Here is a 9,739-nt window from a genome sequence, read left to right on the forward strand (position 1 = left end):
AAGCTTGGACAAAGGGGACTTCGACACTGCCACTTAGGTTTCCTGTTTATGATGCATGCAGATCATTCTGGAAGTACATCTTATATATAATTCGCCTGCCTCCTCACTCACTCACTTACTCACGTCCGTCCGAAGCCGAATGCGCAGTCAGTCGCCTTCTGTGCACTCACTGACGTCAGTCCGAAGCCGAATGCTCAGTCGCCTTCTGCACCGCTGCTAGAAAAACCTTACGAGACCGAAATCCAACCCAAACATTGCGGCAGGCGGCGGATTTAGCCTACGCATTATACAACTGTCTTCAACAGGTACATTTCAAAGTTCGTCTCACTTCCAACTTATACAAATGCCTCTAAAGAGAAAATTTGCTTCATCGCGGCAGGTGGCGGATTTAGCCTACGCATTTCGGGATTATTATTCTGAAATCCCAAATCCTTCCGCCTAGGCGTAGGATATTAGCCCCGATCACAGCCAACCCTCACACTCAAAATAATATGTAAGAACATATTATTGTTAAGTACTTTCAGCGGGTGAGTGATGTGAAGGTGCAATTTAAAGATGGGCCACATCAAAGGAAATTACTACCAAACAGTGAGAGTGTCTTCACAAAAAATGTAGTCTACAGAGAGATTTTACAACTTTAGTTGCATGCTGACAGGCCTCCAGTATACAAACAAAAACGTTGTCATAGATAGCAGGTCTTTTTTAAGTGTACTGTATTTTTTGCCGCGATAAAGTCATACATATCCCAAACCTCTTAGTTAATTATCATTACTTACATCCATCCATTTTCCAACCCGCTGAATCCAAACACAGGGTCACGGGCGTCTGCTGGAGCCAATCCCAGCCAACACAGGGCACAAGGCAGGAACCAGTCCCAGGCAGGGTGCCAACCCACCGCAGGACACACACAAACACACCCACACACCAAGCACACACTAGGGCCAATTTAGAATCGCCAATCCACCTAACCTGCATGTCTTTGGACTGTGGGAGGAAACCGGAGCTCCCGGAGGAAACCCACGCAGACACGGGGAGAACATGCAAACTCCACGCAGGGAGGACCCGGGAAGCGAACCCAGGTCTCCCAACTGCGAGGTAGCAGCGCTACCCACTGCGCCACCGTACCACCCCATCATTACTTACATCACTTTCTTATTTATTTCTTACTTATCATTTGTTCTTCATACACTACTGACACAAACTCGTGCCCGTTTCATCTTATGTTGTCGAAACGGGCTTTTTGTCTAGTATTTAACAATATTTTAGAAAAATGTCATGTGGATAACTGATATGCGGATCATGCAACAAGACTAACGTGGAAGTTTTTTTTTTTTCCATAGACCTTTTTCACATTGTTTGACATCATACTACATTGGTCACTATTGGCTTCTATTACATCATTAACGTATTTCTCTCCTTTACACGTGAAAAAATTAGATAATTTTTTTTTTCCTGCCATCATATATCATATCATTTTTTGGTGTAATATTCCTTTAAGCTGAAGCATTCATCTAGTACATTTACATTTATGTTTATTATTTACTAGCTGTGTACGCCCGTGCTGTAAAATGAAACTATTGAAATTGTCAGAAAAAAAAATTGAAATGTAGAGATGTCAGGTAATTGAAAGGAACTACTCTGGGCGTCTCTCTCCTAGGAGGATTCGTTTTGCAGATGTGCTCGCATTGCTTGTGTATTAGCGGCTAAGCGAGTTTGTCTTTCTTCTGAAGTTTTGTTTTGCCAACGTGCTCACCTCACTTGTGTATTAGTGGAGGGAGGAAAAGTAAAAGGGATACCATTTTGCTGATGCACTTGCCTCGCTCGTGTATTAGCGGCTAAGTGAGGGTCTCTTTCTTTGGAGGCTTCATTTAGCTGACATGCTGGCCTCTCTTGTGCTAAGCGAGTGTCTGTTTCCTCGGAGGCAGAGCCCTCACCCTGACTCCCCCTCTCACTTCTGGGCCGGGCAGACAGAAACACACTTCCACGTGTAGACGTTTATATATAAGATTATCCAAAGCAACTTACAAAAGAGGTCAACAGAATCAAGTCTGGGGACCGTTTGGGAGGAAGTGACACAGGATAACAAAATTGATCACCACAAATGAAGAGTTCAACACAAACTATAAATGAGTTACAACTCCCAGATTTACAAAACCTAACAGCTACCACTTACTGTAGACATTCAGCAAAGAAGAGAGTCTTCAAACACTCCTTGAATATTTTGAGGGACTCAGAGTTTCAGATGTAGGTGAGTAGCTTTCTCCAAATAGCCAGGAACTACACATGAAAAGAGTCTGGACTAGGATTTAATGTCCACCACCAGATGCCATTCATCAGCAGATCTGCGTGGTCAAGAAGGAGCAAAGGACCTCTGTGTGTATATATATATATATATATATATATATATATATATATATATATATATATATATATATATATATATATATATATACAGTATATATATCCATCCATCCATTTTCCAACCCGCTGAATCCAAACACAGGGTCACGAGGGTCTGCTGGAGCCAATCCCAGCCAACACAGGGCACAAGGCAGGAAACAATCCTGGGCAGGGTGCCAACCCACCGCAGGACACACACAAACACACCCACACACCAAGCACACACTAGGGCCAATTTAGAATCGCCAATCCACCTAACCTGCATGTCTTTGGACTGTGGGAGGAAACCGGAGCGCCCGGAGGAAACCCACGCAGACACGGGGAGAACATGCAAACTCCACGCAGGGAGGACCCAGGAAGCGAACCCAGGTCTCCCAACTGCGAGGTAGCAGCGCTACTATATATATATATAGTAGGTGCAGATCCACTATCTGCTCTATAGGAAGCATCATCAAGGATTTTAACTTATTATGTGCCACTACAGGAAGCCAGTGTGGTGACCTGAAGAAAAGAGAGACATGTGCCTGCCTTGGCTGGTAGTACACCAGACAATGTGTTGCATTTTGAATCATCTGCAGCAGCTTGGTGACACATACAGGTGCTCCAGCCAGCAGAGAGTTTTAGTAGTCCAGTCGTGACAAGAGCAGAGCTTGGACGAGGAGTGGTGCTGAATACGCTGTCAAATAAGGTCAGATCTTGCGGAACATTCTACAGAATGAATCTGCAAGACCAAGAGACCACAGCATCATGGTCCTTGAAGGACGGCTGGTCATCAATCACCACCTCAAGATTGCGCATCGATTTGGCAGGTGTTAATGATAAGGAACAAAGCTGAACAGAGATGGGGTGCTGAACAGATGGACAGCTGGGATAACAAGAAGGTCTGACCTTGTCAGGTTGAGCTGGAGATGGTGCTCCTTCATCTAGGTGGCAATATAAATGAGACATGCAGAACTGGGTAGTTGCTGGAGGCCGGGCTGGTTAGTGGTGTGGCTATTATAGAGATGCCAGTGAAGTTCCTGCCCTGCTTGTGTGGCACCTTTTGGATGTCTCAAGCCCTTTTCTCCATGTTCATCAACTATCCACGAATTACCCTCTAGTCATTTTGAATACATGACAACTGGCTCTAAAAATTGGCAACTGAATAGCTTTACCTAGGTTTTGTCATGGACTCCATATTGGTGGTTTCTGAGGGTCAACAAAGCAGTTCACCTCCTCTTTCACCCATTTGCTAACTGGCCATACCCTTAAAATGTCCTGATCCAGTACTGGACAGGAGTCAACCCTGGAATGGCGCCAGTCTGTCACTGGGTGTCTTTATACACACACTAAGTTTCTTACTCATGCACACATGGAAATTTTCGATATTTAGCCTAAAGGTGGAATTAGCTTCAGGTTAGAAGCTCAGGTAGAATAACAATTGTCCATTTCAGAGTCCTGCCAGAAGCAGGAGCTTACCATCTTTCTTATAGACAATCCTTGAGAAGATACACAGTAGTAGGATTGGAACATTTTGTATCATTTGCATTTCACATTATAAGTTATGCAAATATCATGCATATGTATCAATGGAATAAAACTGGACATCAATAACTAATTTCCATGCTGTAAATAAAATGACATTTTAGGGCTTGGCTGCTTTTTGCTTGTTTGCACAGTTTTTCCCCTCCATATCTGCCAAGAAGTGTGTCCAAAGGTTGTGAAATACTTGATGTTGTTCAAAATGTTTTGGCATGGTCTTAAATTTTAAATGGGATTGTTTAAATTTTACAGCAGCCTGTTTGTAGCTATAACATAAAAAGTTAAGTGTTGTTGGGTTCAAATACTAAAACTGGTCACTGTCTTTTTGAAGGCCGCAAATTCTTCCCTGTGGATTACTTATCCAGATACTCTGGGTTGCTTTCTACATACCAACGTTGTGCAGGTTTGGTTGATTATCAACATTAAAACTTGCCTGGTATGAGGTGGTGCCCTACAATGAACTGGCATACCATCCAAGACTGTACCCATTCCTGTAGAAGTGGGCACCAGCTGTCCACTACCCTTAATTAGACAAGTAAGCTATAAAATGGACGGATGCATTTTGTAAATTATTAGGCTGACACCTTTGTCCAAGGCAACTTAAAACATTTGAGATATGATTAGTTACATTTGTTTTGTTTTTCCAATTGGTCATGTGACTTGCTCATAGTGTCTAGTGGGATTTGAACCCACAATCTCAGGGTGTAAAGTCCAGAGCCATAATGACTATGCCACACAACAGTCTTTTAACACAACTTTCATAGTGGTAACATTTTATTATTTATCCAAGGCTTTTGCTCAAAGTGGGCAGCATGGTGGCACAGTGGTAGCGCTGCTGCTTCACGGTACGGAGACAAGGGTTCATGTCTCATGTCCTCACCTCATGGAGTTTGCATGTTCTCCCCGTGTCTGCATGGATTTCCTCCCACAACATGCAGGATAGGTGAACTGGTGTTCCTAAACTGGCCCTAGGGTGTGATTTGGGGTGTATGTGTATGTTCGCCTGCCTTGTGCCCTGTGCTAGCTGGGATAGGCTCCAGCAGACCCCCACGACCCTGCTCAGTAGTACATGGGTTGGAAAATGACTGACAAAGTGATTTGCTCAAATATGAGGTGACAAGTACCCCATGACACGCATGAACTAAGATATGGTATTAAATAGGCTTAGGCACAGTGTGACTAAATTATATTTCAATTTCAATTCTTGTATATAAGTATAAGTACCATGTACAATGAAATGCTTGCTTGCATGTGCCCCTGCAGACAGTGAACATAGACAAAAAGAACCACACACAATAAATAAATGAATATAAATAAGTATATAAATAAAACCAGAATCCTGGGAATAAATAGAGACAGTGGCAGAAGTATATGTGCAGGTAGCAGTGGAGGTGACACAAAGTTACTGATTGTTCATGAGCCTGATTGCAGTTGGGTAGAAACTGTTCCTGAACCTGGAAGTGTGCGTCAGAATGGACTTCAGTCGCTTTCCAGATGAGAGGAGGGTGAAAAGTGACAGTGCAGGGTGGCTGGGGTCCCGTCTGATACGGTTCATTTTCCTGAGACAGCGTGTAGTGTGGATGTCATGGATCGCAGGGAGCTGTGTGCCTGTGATCAGCTGTGCTGTGTTCACCACACGCTGCAGAGATCTGCAGTCCTGAACTGAGCCGTTGCTGTACCAGAATGTGATGCATCCTGTCAGGATGGATTCCACAGTACACCTGTAGAATCTGCACAGGGTTGTGGGGGACATCCGGGCCTTACTCAGTCTCCTGAGGAAGTAGAGGTGTTGTTGGGCTTTCTTGACTACTGTCGTAGTGTGACATGACAATTTAAGGTCATCAGTGAGGGCGACTCCGAGGAACCTAAAGCTGCTGACCTGCTCCACAGCCTCACCTCCGATGTAGATGGGGCGCTGATCTGTTGCCTATTTGCAGAAATCCACAATCATCTCCTTAGTTTTGCTAATGTTGAGGGTGAAGTTGCTGTCCTGACACCATTCTGACAGGAGTCTGACCTCTTCCCTGTAGGCCGTCTCATCGTCCTCGCTGATCAGACGTATTACAGTGGTATCATCAGCAAATTTGAGGATGTTGTTAGAGCTGTACTTAGCTACGCAGTCATGGGTATAGAGAGAGTAAAGCAGGGGGCTCAGCACGCTGCCTGCGGGGGTGCCAGTGTTGATGGTTATGATGGAGAATGTTTTTCCACCAATACGCACTTGCTGAGGTCTACCGGTGAGGAAGTCCAATACCCAGATGCACAGTGAAGAGGTAAGCCCCAGATTCAGGAGTTTAGCGATGAGCCGGGATGGAATGACGGTGTTAAATGTAGTCCACAAACAGCAGCCTGGCATAACAGTTCTTGTTCTCCAGATGAGACAGGGTGGTATGAAGTGTTATGGAGATGGCATCATCAGTGGACCCGTTGCAACGGTAGGCAAACTGGAGGGGGTCCGGACTGTCAGGGATGATGTCCATGATGCGTTCTAGCACCAGCCTCTCAAATTACTTCATGGCTATTGGAGTAAGTGCTACTGGGCGGTAATCATTAGGGCAGTCTACTTTATTTTTCTTTGGGACAAGGATGATGGCTGTGTGCTTGAAACAGATGGGGACAGATGAAACTCTCAGAGATGTGTTAAAAAACATCCGTAAAGTCAGCAGCAAGCTGGTTCTCAACATGTTTTTAAAACATGACCTGAGACTCCGTCTGGGCCAGTTGCTTTGCGGATGCTGAGTCGAGAAAAAGTCTTCCTCACGTCATCCTCATAGAGCCTCAGGCTGGAGTCTTGCAACGCTGTGGGGGTCACACGGGCCTGTCCATGTTAGCGAGCTCGAAGGTTAATATTTAGTAGATGCACTTTGTACCTCCCGCTCTATCAGCTTTTCACATCTCCACACTGACATTTTTCCAATTCTTGTTTACAAAGCTGCTGAAGTTCTACCATGAGTGCGTGTTGATTGTGAGTGACCAGCCTTTATCAAGTCCAGCCACAAATTCTCGATTGAATTGAGATCTGGACTCTGACTTGGCCACTCTAGGACATTCTAATAATTGTTTTTAAGCCATTCCTATGTATCTTTGACTTTATGTTTGAGTTTGCCGTCTTTCTGATAAACAAATCTTCTCCCAAGGTGCAAGTGTCCTGCAGACTGCATCATGTTTTCCTCCAGGATTTTCCCATATTTTGCTGCATTCATTTTACCCTCACAAGCCTTCCAGGACCTTCTTCATGGCGGAGATGGAGTGTTTTTGATGATTTGCAGTGTTTGGTTTACACCAAACAGGACATTTACGTTGATGGCCAAAAAGGCTCAGGTTTTGGTCTCATCAGACAAGAGAACCTTCCTCCAGCTTACTTCAGAGTCTCTCATATTCCATGTGCAAACTCTAGCCAAGATGTCTTATGCATGTTTTCTCTTTTGTCTGCATAGTCTCTCTACTCTGTATCACTGTGCCTAGTAACTGCTTTGGACTTCTCAGAGTTCTCTTGCTGGCCTTGCTCACTCATCTTCTTCCTGCATGATCACTCAGTTTTTATGGATGGCCTGCCCTAGGTAGATTTACAGCTCTTGCATATTCTTTCCATTTCTTCATGATTGATTTAATTGGATATTGAGTGACTTGGATATTTTTTGACTCCATCCCATGACTTGTGCTTTTCAATCCCGTTATCATGCAGTTACTTGGAGTGTTCTTTTGTCTCAGCCCACCATACTGACTCACTACAAGTTGGTTCTTCCAGATCTGGTGCATTTAAACTACAATCGATTAAAACCCCAGACAGGTGATCTCCTTGGAACTAATGCAGGGACTTCTAAAACTTATTGGCTGTCCCAGTGAGGATTGTTGGGGTGTCATACTAAAGTGGGTGAATACTTATGCAATCAATTATTTTATGTTTTAAATTTGTAATTAATTTAGACAACTTTGCAGTGATCTGTTTTCACTTTGACATTAAAGTATCCATTTTTGTTGATCAGTGTTAAGAAATCCAAATTAAATCCACTGGGATTCAGTGTTGTTTAACAAGAAAATGTGTAAACTTTCAAGGGGGTCAATATTTTTCATAGGTTGTGAAAGAGAGAATAGAAGCAAAAATGAAGGTTGGGATTCTATAGGATGCCCTGTTTCATTTTCTTGTTTGAAGGACAAGGAAAATCCTTAATAAAGTGCGGAACAAAAAGGTCTGGCAAAGCACTTGAAAGCCAAAGAAACTTCAGAGGTTCGTAGCTCCATTCTCCTTAGAGATTGATCCACTAATTAATGCCAACTTCCGGTGATGGCTGCAATTAAACAGGGATGAGAGTGGAAGGGCCGTGTCTTTGGTTATGTGAGGGATGTGACCTCTTCAGTCTTCCATGTCTCCTCCTCTTTCATTTTGAGGAAACAGATGGAATAAAAGTCAATACTCTTTTCCATCCCCATATTTATCCAATAGAATTTTGTAAAATAGTCTCCACACTAATGTGTTTAACAAGGCACATGTGCAACATTATGTTACATTATGTTATGTTAATAATGATTGCTGTATAAGAAGCTCAAGCAGGGCAGTATATTAACATTTATTGGACTGAACCATTTATTACCAGGACATGGCAGAATTGGTGTATGCATATATGATAAACTATGAACTCTATCAAAACTCATAAAAAATGTAAAGAAATGTATTAGAAATCAATGGATTTATTATCAGCAGTAGCTCTGTTAAAAATTGTAAATAAACTTAGTTTATTTTGACCAGCAACACGACTTAAAGTCTCCATTTGAATGAGAGTCCCAGAAGCACGGCACTTCACAGAGTGCAGGCTTAGAAGCACATGTGCCACAAATATAATGCATTTCTGTGCACTGTCCACTCGCTTGTTACCCACAATACATTTGGTAATTGGTGACTGTTTGCACGCAGTGGGTGTCAATGTCTGTGCTGTCCTGACAGTCAGGAGAAGTCGGACACCTTGGATGAAGAAAAGCCTTTGGGGTAGCTCTCTGCATCAATGCCAGAACCTTCAGGCAATTGATTATTACTATCTCGATCATTATCATCAAAATATTCATTTACAACAAATCATAACACTATTTTCTACAAGCTGTTTCTACCAAAAAAAGATTATGGCTATCTGCTAGATGGCAGCACCATAGTAGGTTACTGAGCTGCAGCAGCAGAGATCACCAGCAAGCTGGCTGTATCTACTGATGTACGAGTTTTCTCGTATGTTGCATCTTGACAGGCTCAATGATACATGAGTTAACTTATAACTTGCATTCAAAGTGTTAAAATAACAAAAGGAAATTATGCCTCCTCCTTATTTATAGGAAGGTTATTTCAAAGTTTTGTATTCAATAAAGTCAACTGAGTAGGACATCGAAGATAATGGAAGGGTGTCAAAGCTAAATGAATGGTGTTCTTGGAATATAACCCCATATGGAGTTAAATCAAGGATCGGCATTTCCCTTGCCCAGGAAAGGGTACCCGGGGCACCACCCTGGAGCCATCCTGGGGGAGGGGCTCGCTGGCGAGCGCCTGGTGGCTGGACCTTCAACCACGGGGAAGGAAGGAGCAATGTGGTTCTCCTCTCTTTTGGGCCCATCATCTGCAAGAGAGGCCATAGGGGTTGGGTGCAATGTGATATGGGTGGTAGCCGAAGGCGGGAACTCTGGCGTTGCGACCCTCGGTTGCCGAAACTGGCTTTTGGGACATGGCATGTTACCTCTGTGGTGGGGAAGGAGCCTGAATTGGTGCGAGAGGTTGAGAGGTGCCAGCTAGATATAGTCGAGCTCATCTCTACGCATGGTCTGGGCTCTGGAACCATTC

Source organism: Erpetoichthys calabaricus, chromosome 4 (genome assembly GCF_900747795.2).
Source record: "Erpetoichthys calabaricus chromosome 4, fErpCal1.3, whole genome shotgun sequence".
NCBI classification, from domain to species: Eukaryota; Metazoa; Chordata; class Cladistia; order Polypteriformes; family Polypteridae; genus Erpetoichthys; species Erpetoichthys calabaricus.